Genomic DNA, 17,253 nt, shown 5'->3' with positions numbered 1-17,253 from the left:
TACTTTGACCTCAATGTAAACAGATTTTTTTTTCTTCTAAAAAAAAAAAAAACTGGAACTTGGGGACTGGTCTATTGCTCTTTCCTTGTGCTTATTTTGAAGTTAAGATAGCTTAGTTGGTTTCTCTCTTAATTCATATAAATCTAAATTTTTGCTCTCGATTGTAATAGGGTTGTCCAACTGTACACTAATAAAGGAGCTGTATGTTGCTGGGAACAAGATTAGTGATGTTGAGGGACTACATAGGCTATTGAAGTTAACAGTCCTGGACCTGAGCTTCAACAAAATAACAACAACAAAAGCACTGGGCCAGCTTGTAGCCAACTACCACACTCTGCAGGCTCTTAATCTGTTAGGGAATCCAATCCAGAGCAATATCAGTGATGACCAGCTTCGCAAAGCAGTTTGTGATCTTCTTCCAAAGCTAGCGTACCTGAACAAACAGCCAATTAAACCTCAGCGGGCAAGGGAGCTACTGACAGATAGTGTTGCCAAAGCAGCACTTGGGAACAGGAGCTCTCGTAAAAAAGCAGGGAAGAGAATGAGCCAATCCAGATCATTTTCTGCCTCTGGGCATAAGAGCAGCACGAGTGTTGTGCAGAAAAGCAAGAACAGATCAAAAAGCCAAGCTCATCGGCAAATGTCCCTAACGAAAGCACCAGCTGCAGAGGCTTCTACATCCCATTAGATTGTGTCCCATTCTCCCAAAATCTATTTCCGTATTTCAGTTTTTCTTTCTTGTGTTTCTTTCTCTTGGAAGACAGTTTGCAGGCTAGGCATCTTCTGTCTTTGGTTGTTTGATGAGAGTTTCATAAAAATGCAAATGCAATGTAATTGGAATGCAGTGTTGAGATCTTTACGTTTTGGTTTAGTCTGATTCATCATGAGCATCCAATTTGGACAGAGTATTATGTTTCACATTAAATTGGATAGTTGTGAACTAGCATATGCAGTCTCGTCCATGTTAATTTGACTTAATAAAACTTTGTTTGAGAATTCAAGGTAACTAATGATTCTAGTAGAGCATGAAAATTCTGGTTCTACTATAAGCCATTTATGAATTTGACCAGGACATGATATGAGAGCGTAAACCATATTGGACTAGAAGTCATAGAGTTTATAACCTAACGAAATGATATTTTACTTCAATTCTTTTCTATCATAATAATAATATATCATTCATTTCAATGTGAACCCAGTCATAGATTCCTCCATTATTGTAATGAAATCTAAAAAGAGAGCAGTTTGCAAGCACCATATTTTAGCTAGTCTCTGATTGAGAAAAGAAAACTTGTACGAGGATAAAAATGAACTTCAAAAAAGAAGAAAAAGGCATGAAGGAGAAACTAGTCTATGAACAGCCAAATAGTGAAAGGTAACTCCAAAACATAAGCTAATAGATTTATGGAAAAAACATAAGCCAATAGGATTTTGTTGCAAAACATGTCAAGTACTTTCTTTGGCAAAAATGAAAGTCATCAGAAATGCCAATCAATAGAAATTAAGGAGCGACCTCACAACCCTTACCTTCTACATCAGATGTCCAAAGCAATGGAGAATTAAATGAATATCCTAGCTTGTGCACTGCTGCTACATAATTTACCTGCATAAAAGACCAGTCTACATATGATCCTTCAAGCAAGATAAATGATTTAAAATGTTGCATTACTTGTAAAGCAGTAGGTACTACCATGAATTTTGTAGACCAACACTTTATAAGGTGTGTACCAAAGTCATTGTTCTCTTCTCATGACAAAGGGTCACTTAGTTCATTCGAAAGATATGAAACCATGATACCGTAGTTAGTCTCGGTCAACTAGATGGAATATGGTGTAAAGATCCTCTGATAGAAGCAGATCTACCCGTGACAAAGCAGTCTTGCAGTGTCTTCCAACCCAAAGGGATGAGTACACAAAATTTGAAGGCCAGGTTAAATCACCTTGACATGATTTCGCAAAAAATGTCATCGTGTTACTGTGGGTCGATGATCCTAGGCCCAAACGAGATGGTTGACGTCAAGAACCCAAGGTAACTCTTATACCTTTATTCAAAAAAAAAAAAAAAAAAAAAAGCAAGAGCAAAGATAAAATTGCCCCAAAGATATATAGCCTAACCCACTGAGCCATTCTATGAGTATCATTGCTTAGGTATGTTTATGGGTTTATTCTCCCAAAAGTTATTTTTCTACGTGATACTATCAAACATAGATGAACTGAGATTATCCAAGAAAGTTTGTCCTCGACACAATCCGAGGAGTTTTGTAATAATAATTATTGAATGAGGATGGTTACATGAATTTTTCTCCCTCCCCCTTTTAGGATCTGTTTTTCCTATTATATAGTCCTCTCTCAACAATCTTTTCCTTCCATTTGTTGATCATCCAAGCCTATACCTGACTATTTGTCCCATCAGCCACCTTACCAAGCCTCCTGTGAGTTACAACAACCAAGGCAGCACTGTTCAGAGGTCATTTCTCCATTAATGCAACCAGAACGTTAGTTGTGCACATTTAATGTGGAGGTGACAATTTTTCCTTGAATTGCTCCTCCACCATGCTTTCATGGATGACCCATCATACTTGTATTTTTCTTGGGGTGCTTAGGAAGGCCGCCTTTGGTGGCGTGCTACCCTTCCTTTCTATGGTCTTGGATGGCCGAGGACAAGATCGTTCTGGCTTGATATAAAATGGGCTGGGGTTGCTAGATTTTTAGGCCCCACATAAATTATCAATTGTTTTTATGGAAATAAATAGCATGGTAGAAACATAAGTAGTGTGCATTTGTTTCATCTAATAAAAAGTCCTTTATTTTGAACTCTAATTATTAACTATTAATTTGTTTTTTAATTCATTGTAGTAATTTTTTTTTTTTTAATTTTTTACAAACAAGGGTACCAGACCTCTTCAAGTATTTGACTATGCCCTCGGGTATATGCAGTCCCTCAATCTTAGACATACTAGGTTTTTACAAAAAATAATCCATTGGGGTGACCCCAAGATATTGGCAAGAAGTAATCCAAAACCTCATAGATATCATGTGGTTTTAGGAACCGCTAAGCCATCTCAAAAGGTTACTCACTATAGCATTGAACAAAGTGAAGATATTTAATATTTGCTAACTACTTAGTGTATTGCATGGATTAGCGACTAATTATTTTAAAAATGATTAGAGGAGGGCCACGTGCCACACTTGAGGGCAAGAATAGCCCCCTTTGGGCCTCTAGTTTGGGCCACCCAACTCTAGTTGAGGGCAGCCCATTGGTTTACAGCTTGTGGCTTGTTAGCACAAAAATTTTATTTCTTTTGGTAATTAATTTGAAATTAAGAAAAGGTTACAAAAAATCATAGAAATTTGTTGAAACTACTCACACATCCATCAAGATCAAGCGAACAGTCTCGCATTATCAGTATGGATGGAAAATTGATTACACTTTTTTTAAAGAAATTATTAGACATTATATTTGGCCATATCTTTTGGAGGACTTTTCAGCATTGTTAATAAATTTAATTGGCCATCGGGACAAGTATTCGAATGTCACAACTCACGACCAATCCTCTATTTTTTATATATATAGAAAATCCGTCTAAGTCAACAACCAATCTGTTAAAATTAGTAGAAAGTTGAATTCTCTCTTCTTCTTCTTTTTCTTCTTTTTTTGGTAACAAGAATGTTATTGTCCCAATAACTTTTTGTTAGATTTTCTCTTAAAGTTAACCTTAATCTGCGCCAGATATTACTAATGACTTTTTTGTTTATAGATATCTTGGAGTTCAATTCATTGAATATGTGAGATTCTTAGCGAAGGGAATACACTTGAAATTTCTAAATCTATGAGAAGCAATAATAGAGAAAAATCTATGAGAAGTAATATAAAAAACAACATACAAAACTCTAATCTCCAAAACAACAGTTTTTTATTCTGCACATAGGATTCACAATAGGCTACAAAATGGGCTAAAAAATTTTCCCGAGGGTGTTGCCCCCAGACCCCCAAGGAAGCTTTTCCGTGAGCACTCCACTCCATGGACAAAGCCTCAGAAAATATCTCATTAAAAACCATAGCAATTTTATTTTGGGTTGGATCATAATCTGGATCAAACACAACTAAGCTTTACAAAGTCTAACACAAAGAATTGTAGGTTTTAAATTTTGTTTAATATTTTAATAGTAATAATAATGGGGAAATGAGATTTGAACTCTAATTCACATCATAAAGAAAAGCAGAGAATGTAACTGAGTTACAAAACTCTTAAGAGATTTTCAATGGTTTGATTAAAATAGAAAAAAGAATAATTCATCCTTTAGGCCCCAGAGGAAAACAAATAAAATTTTTAAAGCTAATGGATTTATGGACTTAAAATAATAATAATACTATAATAATGCTCAGATTAAAATCAAAATAATATTAGCAATAATAAATTGACCTTTAGCTATAGTCGATCTCATAAAGTTAGAGATTTGCTTTGAACCCATCAACCCATGATCCAATTTGACTTGATGTCTTAGGTTGGTGGGTTACGTTGGTTTCTAGATTTTTTTTTTTTTTTTTTTTTTAATCTTGGATTAGGTCAAGTTTATGTTGATAAAATTTTCAAACAAAGTATCCCAACCTAACTCGCACTCTTAATAGTTTTAAAAAAAAAAATACATATATATATATATGTATGTATTTTAAATTTGTTAGTTTGGATTTTGGGGTTTGGTTTAAATTTACCAATTTGATTTTTCTTTTTGTTGGTATTTTGAGGCTTAATTTTGATGACATTGAAATATTATACCAATCATGTAATTTGCAATAAATTATCCAATAATGAACTTAAATAGTTGAATGAAAACCATTTTTTTAACGATTTTATGAACATAAAAAAATTTCACAACTTCTGAGATGATAAGTTGTGATTGGTACAACAACTTTCATATTAGCCCATTAGTGACACTGCTTTTATTAAACACCAGTCACATGAAAGTATGAAACCTCAACAGTTCTAAAATCTTTCATGTCACTAGACTTATTGCTATTTTTTTATTAGGCCTAACAAAATAATCTCAACCAAATTCCAACATGTTGGGTTGGGGTGGGTTGGGTTGAGTTGATACATAGAGCTATCATAGTTAGGTTTTAGCTTAAAGAATTTTGATTCTAAAAACAAGTAGTGTCATGTTAAAAAATAAAAAAAAATAAAAAAACCCTCAAATCCAACCAAATTGATCCGTGACTTTTGTCCAATGCTCTAATGTACTAAACCAAACACGAGAATGACAACTAATAAGTTTTAGACACATATCTATATTGCGTCCATTGCGCTAAAATACTGGATACAAACCAAACTACTCCAAATAGATGTATATAAATATTTACATATCCAAAAACGTTCACTTACCGATCCTTTTCATTGAAATGATAAAGCCCAACTCATCTTCCCATCTAGGTAAAGAATAATACTAGGGCCAAACTTTGTCGCAACTTATCCATGCGGTGCGAGTTGTGTCGAATATTGTGGTCCTAGCTAGTATTTTTGTTTGAGTAAATAATGGTCCAACTCTACCCGGATAAAGGGAGCCTATTGACTTTAACCGTTGCGCTGCAATGAAGCAAGCGCGTTGGGACCGTTGGGCTGCTTTGCGTCCTTAATCGGCAACCGCGTTAGGAATAAATGCTTGTGTCGTGGTACCCGCTGGATAGCGGGGTTAAAGTTAAAGCTTTGCGGTCTAAAGAGGGAAGCGCGTAAGAATAAAGGGTGGAAGACTTTTTTTTATTATTATTTTATTTTAGACTTCATGTACAAGATTATATGATCACTCCTTTATTTGCAGGTTTTCCTTTTTTTATTTTATTTTATTAAATTAAAGTTTGTTCACTTTAAAAATGTTGTTGTCAATTGGGTGTTTAAAATAAACATAAATGAAAAGAAAAGTTTAGATATTTATTATTTAAATAATTGTATATGAGAGCTTTATATAGTCTAAAGGCCAATGTTTTAAAAATCGGATGGTTAGAAGAATTGGGAAAAAAAATGAGAGGTTAATAGGTTTTAACTTTTAAAATCGGATCAAAGTTCGATTAGAAGTTGAACCGTGATACCTTAATAATTAATAATATGATCGAATAAAATAAATATATATATATAAATTTATCATTTTTACTAAAAAAAGGTTTTAAGAGGTTCGAGTATATGAAGGTTAAGGATAAGATGAGATATTGTGAAGATGTTATGCAAGGTGTTGAGTTCCACATAAGGTGTTTATTAGGTTCCACGTAAGATGAGATATTGTGAAGATATTGTAATACCTTGAATTTTTTGGATTTTTGTGTGGATTTGGATTGTGAAGATGTTATGCAAGGTATGTGTTGAGTTTTCAACTGGGTATTTACTAGGATAATCTAGGATATATAAGATTTTATTAGGAGCTCTATTTGCAACTTGACTAGTCATTTTGGGATAATATGGACTCTTATAACGTAGGTGTGATTAGCGTATCCATGATTCTTTAGAAATGATATTAGAGTCAACCTAATAAGTAGTAATGTCATGTGGCACAGAGCCACTATAATAAGATGTAAATCCTATGAGGACATTTGGGATTTAAGTGGGGATGGTCCAAACAGAGGACAATTAATTCTCCTTGTTTGAAATTACAATGCATTCATTGTAATTTCAAACAAGGATAATTAATGGTCACATGTTCCGAAGAGGAAAATTTATTAGACTTAAGAGTCACACTCTAAAATAGGGGTCGGTGCAACCCAGCCAATGGTGCAAAAAAGTTGATAACAAGTAGTATGGTCAGTGAGGATGTTTGACATATGTCGACATGAATAATGTTATAACCACAAACCTTTTTACAAACTATTGAGGTGACAAATTTTTACTAATTTTTATATGGACCTATTACTTATATCATTTTTTTACTTATCAATAACTACTCATCACATCAGTAGTTTTAAAAAAAATTATTAAAAAAAGTTTTTAACTCTAGCATTTTTTATATTGACACCCCATTATGCCCCCTAATAGCTATTTTTGAACGGTACACGAATAACTTTAAAAATATCGTTTTATCTTTATTAGTGCTTAGTCTTCTGGGGAAAAATAAGTATACCAAGTTCATATATGTCAATCGGATGTAAAATCACAAATTTTAAGAAAATATTGAAAAATAATACCGTTCAATCTAAGTAAATGCTTCTCCATCATGAAGAGTGAAATTTCCTTCAATTTTCTTCTTCTTCTTCGTTTATTTCTCCTCCTACTATACCTATTTTAATAGATTCTTAAATGAGGAGCTTACACTTTTCACATTAATTAGTAATAACTTAAAGAGATAGTTTGGTATTAATTAATATTTGTTTAAAAATCAATAATGTAACAAAATATATTCAAGCATATATTTTGTTACATTATTGATATTTAAACAATATATTATTGATCTTTAAATTCCTATAAATGATTCTAATTTATAAGCTTTGTTTGGTTGAGAGAGTAAAAAAGTAGAGGGATAGAAATTAGGGAGAGATGGAGAAGTGAAATGATAAAAGATATTTTAGTTTTTCTTCATGGTATTTGGTTGGTGGTGAAAAGTGGGGGGATGAAAAACTCTTTTATTTGATTGAGAAGGTGGAAAACAAAGTTTGTATAAATTTACCCTCATGCCCCTATTAGATTTTTTTTTTAAAAAAAAAAACATTATTTTTTTATTAAAAAAATTGTGTATGGATGAACACTTCATTAAACAAAAAATCATACAAAGGAAAAAACTAAAAGAGAAGTAATAGAAGAAGAAAAAACAACAAAAGAAACGACAAAAGCCAAAAGAAAAAAAAATGTTGCTTAGGGGGAAAATTTTGTCCAAAATGGTTGGACTTATTGTCCCTCGTTCTCTCCCCAATTTTCTCCCCATTTTGGAGAGATTGCATTTTGGTGGGTCTGGAGAGAAAGTATTCGAACCCCACCAATTTTCTCTCACATATTCTCCTCGAACCAAACACTTCAAAATATGATTTTCTTTCCACGTTTCTCTCCTCCTTTTCCATCCCTCCCAAAACCACCCTAACCAAGAGGGGCCTTAATGTTTAAAGTGATTGCTTTTAGTTCTTTAGATGAAGTGACCAATTTTAAAAGTGACATGTCATCACTTCATAAAAACTAAAAAAAAATCACTTTAAGTTTAATGTAATGTTATGTCAACAACAGTTTTACAACAAATCTTTAGTAATAAGTTGTTACTACAGGTTCTAATTTAAGTCTATCACTGAAATTATTTTTTTGCCCATCAATAACAAATATTAATAACTTACCTCCTAATATTAATTGTGAAATTATTGTGGGTGTATCATTTCTCTTAAGTTTCATAGGGACATTTATTATTATTATTATTATTATTATTATTATTGGATTAATTAAAAACGGCCACTTTAAGTTTGTTAGGGACTAAATTAAAATCAATTACTTTAAAAGTTAGGAACTACAATTACTCATGAGCCAAACTTCAAGAACCAACGATATATTTTAGCCTAAAATATAAAACTTTAATTTAATAATAAAATCATTAAGATTTTAAGGATTTTGCTGAGAGTCAATGGAGACATGTAGGGTTCAAATCTCCAACCTCATTGTAACTATCGAATAATTTAAATAAAAAAATATTTAAAGAATTTTATGATGATGTTATTTCAATCCTTTCATGATGGGCTCCATAAGGATATATTGTTTCAAAAGAAGCTACAAAAGTTGAAATCAATTGGTTTTCACTCGTATCTTTTGACTATGTTAATCAAATTATTGCATTATATTCCATAAAAAATGTATGTTGCCTTCCTTTTAATGTTCTAGAAAAGACTTTTTGAAAACGTGTGAAGCATATTTGAAGAGATTAATTATACATGTGATAATATTGTGTGGTCAGAGGAAGATTACATGTATTCAATACATAAGATAATTATCATTCTATTAAAGGGATCGTATTTTTCAAATGAGAAGAAAGCAAATCGGAATAGGTGGACGATTGTCATCCTTTCAATGTTGTTCTCCAAAAGACCTTTCAAAAGTATGTGAAGTGTATATGAGAAGATGAATAATATTTGATATAACTGCATGGTGAGAGAGAAAAGACATGCATCCAATACATAAGATAAATTATTATTAGAGGGATCATATTTTTCAAATGTGAAGAAAGAAAATTTGAAGAGGTTGACGATTTCTATCCTTTCAATGTTGTTCTATATAAGACTTTTTTAAAAACGTGTGAAGTGTATATAAAGAGACTAATAATATTTGATATATTTGTATGGTGACAGAGAAAGACATGCATATCCAATACATAAGATAATTATTATTCTACTATTAGAAATTTCATATCATAGTTATCAATGACAAGAAAGCAAATTTGAAGTGTTGGATTGAGATTGCAGTGGTGGGGAGGAGAGATGGAAATATTGATGGCACAATTGGTGGCAACGAGTGGCCACGCTGCTAGTGCTGATAGTGTGTCTCGGTAGTGGGCTCGCATCACATGATATGGCCACGGTGATGGGATGAATTTTCAAAGTGATAGTGGAAATGGAAATGAATCATAAACAACTACTTCCATTAGCTCAACTGAATTTTCATTGATTTATTGAGTTTCCGTTGGCTCAATTGATTTTTTTTTTTTTTTTTTGGGTCGAATAAGATATTTAGAGTCTAAATCTCAGTTTAATGATAAAAACCAATTATCAGGAATGAACGCTATAGATTCAAATTCAATCATATCTATAAAATAAATAAATAAATCGTTAACATAATCTTATAAAATCTTTATAAAATAATTTTATGGTGCTCCACTTCATTCGTGCCACTTTTTTATTTGTTATTGCTGCTGTTTCCTCCTCTATAGCAAGTGCTGCGCAATTTCTTCAAACAGGATATATTCATGTTCATCCTCCTTTTCTGACACATTCAACTGGTTTACATTATCTTTGGGGAATCTGAATAAAGTTTATATTCTAGATCCGGGAATGTTTTTACTTCTACGTAGGTGTTCATATTTTCCACGTTGTATTCAGCTTTTCCTTGGTCAATTACTTTTGAAGTGGATTTGAGGTGTATCCTTGTAAGCTTTATCAAGCACCAACACATTCAAGATAAAATTTCAACCTATAGTGTCCTTTTCATAATGACATAATGGTCTGTTGATTGCTCTTTATCATTAGAACAAAGATACTAATTAGTTTTTGATGTAAAAGTAGTTCAAACGAGATTTAGATCTTCTATTCAACAACAAAAGAATTTTCCAATTGAACTAACTAGAACTTACTCTTTCATTTAGTTTATGATCAAACAATTTAATCAAGAAAAGGAAAAATACAAAGGAAAAAATGGGCCACATCACACACTTTTGACAACCAATAAAAGTGGTAAAAAGCTTTATAATTCTATTGACATTTCCTAATGTTTCCAACAAAGACATTCAATGTTCAATTAGGTTTCCCCTCTCCTATATTGTATTTATCAAATTAAAAAAAGAAAAAAAAAAGCATTAATATGTCTAGTAGATATTGCAACAGAAAAAAAAAAAAAAAATTAACTTTAGTTGTAGAACTTTAACATAAAGCTCTTTTTGGTGGATTATCAACACTAGCATTTATTCTTAAAAGAGCTTTTTAGCTCTAAAAGCTCTTTAGTTATAGAACTTTTGCATAAAGCTCTTTTTAGTTCTTGGTCTGAAAAACTTTGCTCAATTGATACGCATAAATTTATATTTTATAAATTATTATTAATTATAGGGTATACAACCTAATTAATTTTATTAAATTAATATTTTATAAATTTCTTAGATTACGTGTTTTGTATGTTTTAACATATACCAAACTTCTTGTCAATTGGGTTTTATTTACTTTCTGAACCATAAGTCATATTTTTGAATATATAATTTTAAAGCTCAAAAAACTCAAAATTTAAACATTTTATAATTATAATAACACATTTATTAATATTGGATTGTCTTAATATTTTGCATGCATCTAAAGTGTAAGATGATTATATAATTTAATGGTGGATTTGTTAAAAAAATCAAAATCTCATAGAAAGTTGTTGAGTGTTGTAATATTGATAAAAGTGACTTGAAGCCAATATTATTAATGTGTGTGTATATATATATAAAATACTTTAATTAATGGTGTTTTAAGAAATTTTATTAATATTCACTATCAGAATTAAAAATTTTTAATTTTTTCTGCATGTTAAAGAATATTTTTACACTTTTAGTTTAGCATCTAACATTAGGAGTGAAAAAAAATAAGAATATGTATTTTTTACTCTTACCCTAACATGTATTCAACAATAGTCCTACGAAAAATAAAAAATGAGGACAAATAATAAAAATAAAAGTAAGGATAACAAAGTTTATAAAAACACAGGCAATTATGATTTCATAAAATGCAGCCACACCTTATTTCCCTTAAAATCAGTACATGATATCTTTAGAGTGTAATTGATTGGAGGAGTTACAAACAGTTTTATTTTCGGAATGATTTGATTTTTTTTTCTTATGTTTGAATATTTATATACTTTTTGATTTGTAATATTTAATCTAAATTATCAAATGTTTTTTTTTTTTAAATCTAAATTATCAAATGGATCTATTTTAAATGGTTAGGATTCTAATACCACAAAAGAAATCCTAATCACTCACTTTTGTGGAATCTGAATAAATTATATTCTAGATCCGGGAATGTTTTTACTTCTACGTACGTGTTCCTATTTTACAAATTGTATTCAGCTTTTCCTTGGTCATTTACTTTCGAAATGGATTTGAGGTGTATCCTTGTAAGCTTTATCAAGCACCAACACACCTTCAAAATAAAATTTCAACATATAGTATCATTTTCATGATGATACGATGATTTACTAATTGCTTTTGATTTTCTGATTGCTCTTTATCATTAAAGTAAATATATTAATTAGTTTTTGGTATAAAAGTAGTTTGAACGAACTTTAAATTTTTTATTAAACAACAGAAGACTTTTCCAATTAAACTAACTAGAACCTACTCTTTTATTTAGTTTCTGAATAAACAATTTAGTCAAGAAAAGAAAAAAAGACAAAGGAAAAAATGTGCCACGTTACACTTTTTCTGTTTAGTTGAGGAGTAGAAAAGTGGGAAAATAGAAAATGGTGAGAGGATAGAAAAGTGGGAGAATATAAAAGATTTTAATTTCCCTCATTTTTGTTTGGTTGGGAGTCGAAAAAGTGGAGGGATAGAAAAAGTGTGTTTGTATAAATTTACTCATATACCATTGTTAAAAAATGATGCCCAATTAAAAAAAAAAAAAAAAAAAAAAAAATAACCCCCCCCCCCCCCCCCCCCAAAAAAAAGAAGAAGTAACACACCGGACAAGCCCATGTGCAAGTACACATGGGCATTTTCATCATTTACCTATTATGAGGGTCATTTTTTGGACAATATCCAAGCCCAAGCTTGAGCAAGGACCCCGAGCCCTCTTATTGTAGTTTAAAGGAACTGGATTTGGTTCACCGCAGCTAAATGAGCTATTTACGAACTAGGTGGTGCACAGAGCAAAGATCCTACAACACGTATACACTAGCAAGCAAGAATATATGAATTGAATAGCAAGAAAAACAGCAAAAGGAAAAAAATGTAATAAGGAACATCACAAAATGACTATTAGGGATCCTCAAATCAATATGAAACATTTGACTATTTTCTTAATTATGGATTACAATGTGCTCACTAAGACATGTTGAACGGTTTTTAGACCCCTTAACCTAACTAGATTAACTTAGTTAATTAGCCAAGTGATTAACTTAGTCAAATTATGCAAATCTAGGTTATCACAATCAAACAATCATATCAAGTATATAAAGCAGGGAAAAATTAAATAACACAATGATATGATGACCTAGGAAATCACACGGTAAAAATCTGGGGAGAATTTGACCTAACTATCCTCAAGATAAACTTGAATCCACTATCTTGAAAGAATCGAAATTCATACAATAAGACTTACAAGCCCCCATGCTCAACTTCTTATTGCTACCCACTAGTAGAACTTACTGACACGACCACGTGCAAATTTCGAGACCACGGACTCCTTCTTTCTTAGATTCTCCAGCAAGTACAAGCACCCACGCTTGTTTTTCTTTAAGCTTCAATGGCAGCAATTGAGTTGACCATCAAGGTGTAGATAACATCTCCTCCTTGAAAACCCTAAACTTTGTGTAAAGGAAAACTCTTCTAGATCTCACAAGAGATTTACACAAAACAGCATATGAACAACATCTAAAATGTGGCTAGGGTTTGCCTTATATCCCTAGGGCAAAAACATAAAACCCTAAACGTTTTAGAAGTTAGGGCTGAGTTGGAATTATGCAGTAAAAAAGCATTTGACCCGATTTTCGATTGATCGAGCCTAAGCTTCGATCGATCAAACCAGGCCGAGAAGCATTATTAAATCCTATATCAGCTTGTTCCAACTTTACATAAATATTACAACTTTGAGCACGTCTAAACAAGACTAAATAACCTGTTTTGATCATAGTTTGCCAACAATACAAATTAGAGTTCTAAATACATAAAATTCCTAGATTTTTAGAACCTAACACGTATTACAAGGTCTAAATAAACTTAAAAATTACAGACTTAGATGGCTATTCAAGACTCCAAAACTTGCAAAGTTTGAATCTCTTTAAATCCGAGTATCTTTTATAGTGGCTGTGTTGGGATACTGGAGAGTATTTCTCTTTCTTTTTACTGCTCTTTCTAAGTTTTTACAGAGTTTTCTCAATGATTCTGTTATAATTCACTACTGCCGAATGCCCTCTTCAATGTTGACTACTTCTTCCTTTTATAGTGTCACTTTAGGGTTCCAGGGTAGCACTGATCCCTCCCTAGGCTCCCTGGGTACCAAAGCCCCTGTTGTTTAATCCCTTCTAATGGCTGATTCTTTCCTTGTTTTCTCATAGTTTCTTTCTTTTGGTGCTGTTTCCCCAAAAGCCTCTTGCTGACTTTCCATTCTGGGGTGTCCTTGGAGAGTTGACCTTTAATCTCTTTTCCTTCAATGCTTCCATGCCTTTACCTTTTCAGACTTAACTTTGGCTGCCCTTCCTTTTTTTCATTTTTTTCAAGTGAGCCAGATCCTTCCCTGCCAAGTCGAAGGTTTTCCCAACTACTTCCCCTTATGGTTCATCTTTCTTGGTTCCCCAAAGCACCAGTCTTTTGTTTGTGAGTTGTTGCTTTCCAAACCCTCTGGTTCTTTGCTGCATCACTAAGCGCTTGAGAAGGACATATATGTCCTTCGTTTCTTGTGCTTTTTTTATTCCCCTTTTGAGCTGTCTCAATCCTACTCTGGTTATGCTGCACGTCCCAAGGATCCTAGGCCCTGTTCTTCTACTGGACTCGCTTTGGTCTTCTGATCTGGGCCTTTTTTTCTTTCTTCCCTTTGTTTCATGGGCTCTAAAACCTGCCCATTCATGGATCTTGGGCTTCAAATCTTTGGGGCTACCATCCTTTTCTTTTGTGAGCTCAACCTTTTTTCCAATTTTACTTTCCATGGGTTGGTCTAATGTGCTATTTCTTTGGGTCTTGTGTTATGATTTTTTGAACCTCAACATTTAACCCCCCGAACTCGTGGGTTGCCTGCAGCCCACACGTGAGTAATTTAGAGTTTTAGTTTCTGTAAGACTTTTTTCTTCACTATTTTTATTTTTTCTCGAGGTCCCTTTTTCTTCCTTCAGGATCCTGGCTTCCTATTGTCATTGGGTATCTCGGTTTTCTTTGCCTGTTGTGCTTCTTTCTTTTGTAACTTCCCCCTTTGCACGGGACGTGGTAGTTAATTTTGGAGTAAAAACTTCCCCCACCCACTTTCCACGTTCCCCGTAACTCTCATTAATAACGGCCAATAACTTTCTTTAAAAAAAATTAAAATTTTGCAACTGGCACGCCTTTCCATACATCGTCTTCTCTAACTGCACTTTGCGCCATTATCACAATCAATTCATATTCTCTTTTTACTTCCCTAAGCCTTTAATTCTAAGCTTATCTTCTCCCTTACAATCAATCTGCGTTCTTTGCTTTCCTTCTCTGTGTTCCTTATTCCCTTGATTTGCCTATTTCCCAACACTTACCACCCTGATGGCTTCCTCTTCCTCACGCAAAAGGAGGGAGCGTTCTCCCAGCCCCTCTGAGGGCAAGGGTTCCTTTGGTTCCACGTAGGGCGAGTCACATAGGGTTGTAAAGCGCCCTACCTTCCCTTTACGGGACCCCTAGTACACTCCTAGTCTATTTTTCCCTCAAGTGTCTCACGACGAGGCTCCTCCATCCCCTTACGCCTGGGTACTCTCCGGTTAGGCAGGTTTTGCTAGTTCTACTTAGGTCTCAGACCCCAGAGAGATTTTAGATCTCTAGATTAGGCGGGGATCTCGAAAGGCAGTCCTTATCTTTTTTGATTTCATCCCTATGAGGATTCAAGGTTGGCCCATTTGGGTGGATAGAGAACTTTCTGATAAGGAGTTTGTGGGTCACCTTAAGCACGTCGAGATCTTGAAGGTAGTGGCGATTTCTAGGAACCTTGAAGGTTTTCGGGATGCTAAGGGCCTCAGGCATCTGGTACACCGTTGGTGCCCTTCTATTCATACTTTCTTCTTTTCTGTTAGAGAGCTTACAATTACCTTGGAGGATGTGGTGAACAATTTTCTCCTCCTGGTGTTCAGAGATGAGAACCCTTTTGATATCAATCTTTTCGATGAGGATCTTATTCATACTTTCTTCTTTTCTGTTAGAGAGCTTACAATTACCTTGGAGGATGTGGTGAACAACTTTCTCCTCCTGGTGTTCAGAGATGAGAACCCTTTTGATATCAGTCTTTTCGATGAGGATCTCAAGGTGGAAGATAAATTATTTAGCCATTTTGGTGGGCATACCACTTCTCCTAGTGGGAAACCAGCTAGGATGGGTAGATAGGTTATAAATCTTTCGCGAGAGAAAGACAAGGAAGTCAGGTGAGATGAGTTCCTAGCGCTTTGGCTTAGTAAATTCTTATTTAGTAAATTCCCCGGATAAAGGGTTAAGTCCGTCTTCTTCCCGTTGGCAATTAGGTTGGCCCAGGGTGCTCAGTATCCTTTAGCCCCCATGTTCTTGGATCATGTTTATTCTCAACTGGATCAACTTCATGGAGACGAAGTTGAAGGCGATTCTTGCTACACGATCACTTCATCCCTCCACTGTGCCATTCTTCAAGTATTCATGTGGGATCATTCTTCGGTTACTTTAGCGAAGTGTAGAAATTTGAGGTTTGTGAAGGATAAGTTCTAGGGATCCCCTGATGTAATTAAAGGTCTATGTGGTAGTTCGACTGATAGCCATCCAATTATTTTTCATTGGGCCAGTCTGAAAGGTGGTAGTCTTAATCTGAGTGAGCTTTTTGACCAGGCAGGTCACTTAAAATGGTGTTCTCCCTGGGAGTTCAACCCCAGGTTTGCTTGTGACTCTATGTTAGCATTTTTCCTCACTTCTCCAGGGAATACATTTGATTTGCGCCATGGTGATGAAGGCAGCTTGGCCTACTTAGCTTATGTTAGTCCTTTCTAGCTTCTGGTGCCCTCTTCAAATGGTCCCAGATATACATACTACTCAGCACACCGGGTACTCCGACAATTTGGTTTCAATCAAGACATCCCTCCAGTATTCAAGGATGTAGTGCCTTATCTCCCTTCGCTAGACCCATTCCTTAGGCTTTAGGCCTTCTTCTACTAGTCGCGGAGAAGTCCTCAATTTGTAGTTCCAAACTCCCAGAGGGGAGTCTTTGCTTCTAATGGTTTTGCTGGCTATTGGAGAAGAGTACAAAAATCTTTTGTTGATTATGTTGGCCCTGGCAAGATTGAGAGAGTTCCCAATCCCAATATTCTTTTTGCCCCTACTGTTAACAGGCACCTATCCCTTCCCACTGCTGGTATCGTATTTGCTACCATAAGCAGCAAGACAGGGTTCGCGGAGTGGCATGCCTCTAAGGGTGGTTGGGTGTGTTATGCCTAGGATTTTTCAGAAACTTGGTCAGGATGTGACCTCATTGTTGGCACTTTTTCTGGTGTGCCCATTAAAAGAGGGGCAGTAGAGGCTATTGGTGTTACCACTCCTGTTGGCAAAGGTAAAGAGAAGAGGATTAAAGGTTAAACAATCTAAGCCTGAAGAGGATGTTGAGGGTATCGAGGCTAGCCTTGAGACGAAGAAGAGAAAGACTACAAAATCTCGAAAGTAGTTA

The sequence above is a fragment of the Quercus suber genome, unplaced genomic scaffold (genome assembly GCF_002906115.3).
Source record: "Quercus suber isolate HL8 unplaced genomic scaffold, Cork oak 2.0 scaffold_25, whole genome shotgun sequence".
Taxonomy (NCBI): domain Eukaryota; kingdom Viridiplantae; phylum Streptophyta; class Magnoliopsida; order Fagales; family Fagaceae; genus Quercus; species Quercus suber.
This window is presented reverse-complemented; position numbering follows the sequence as displayed.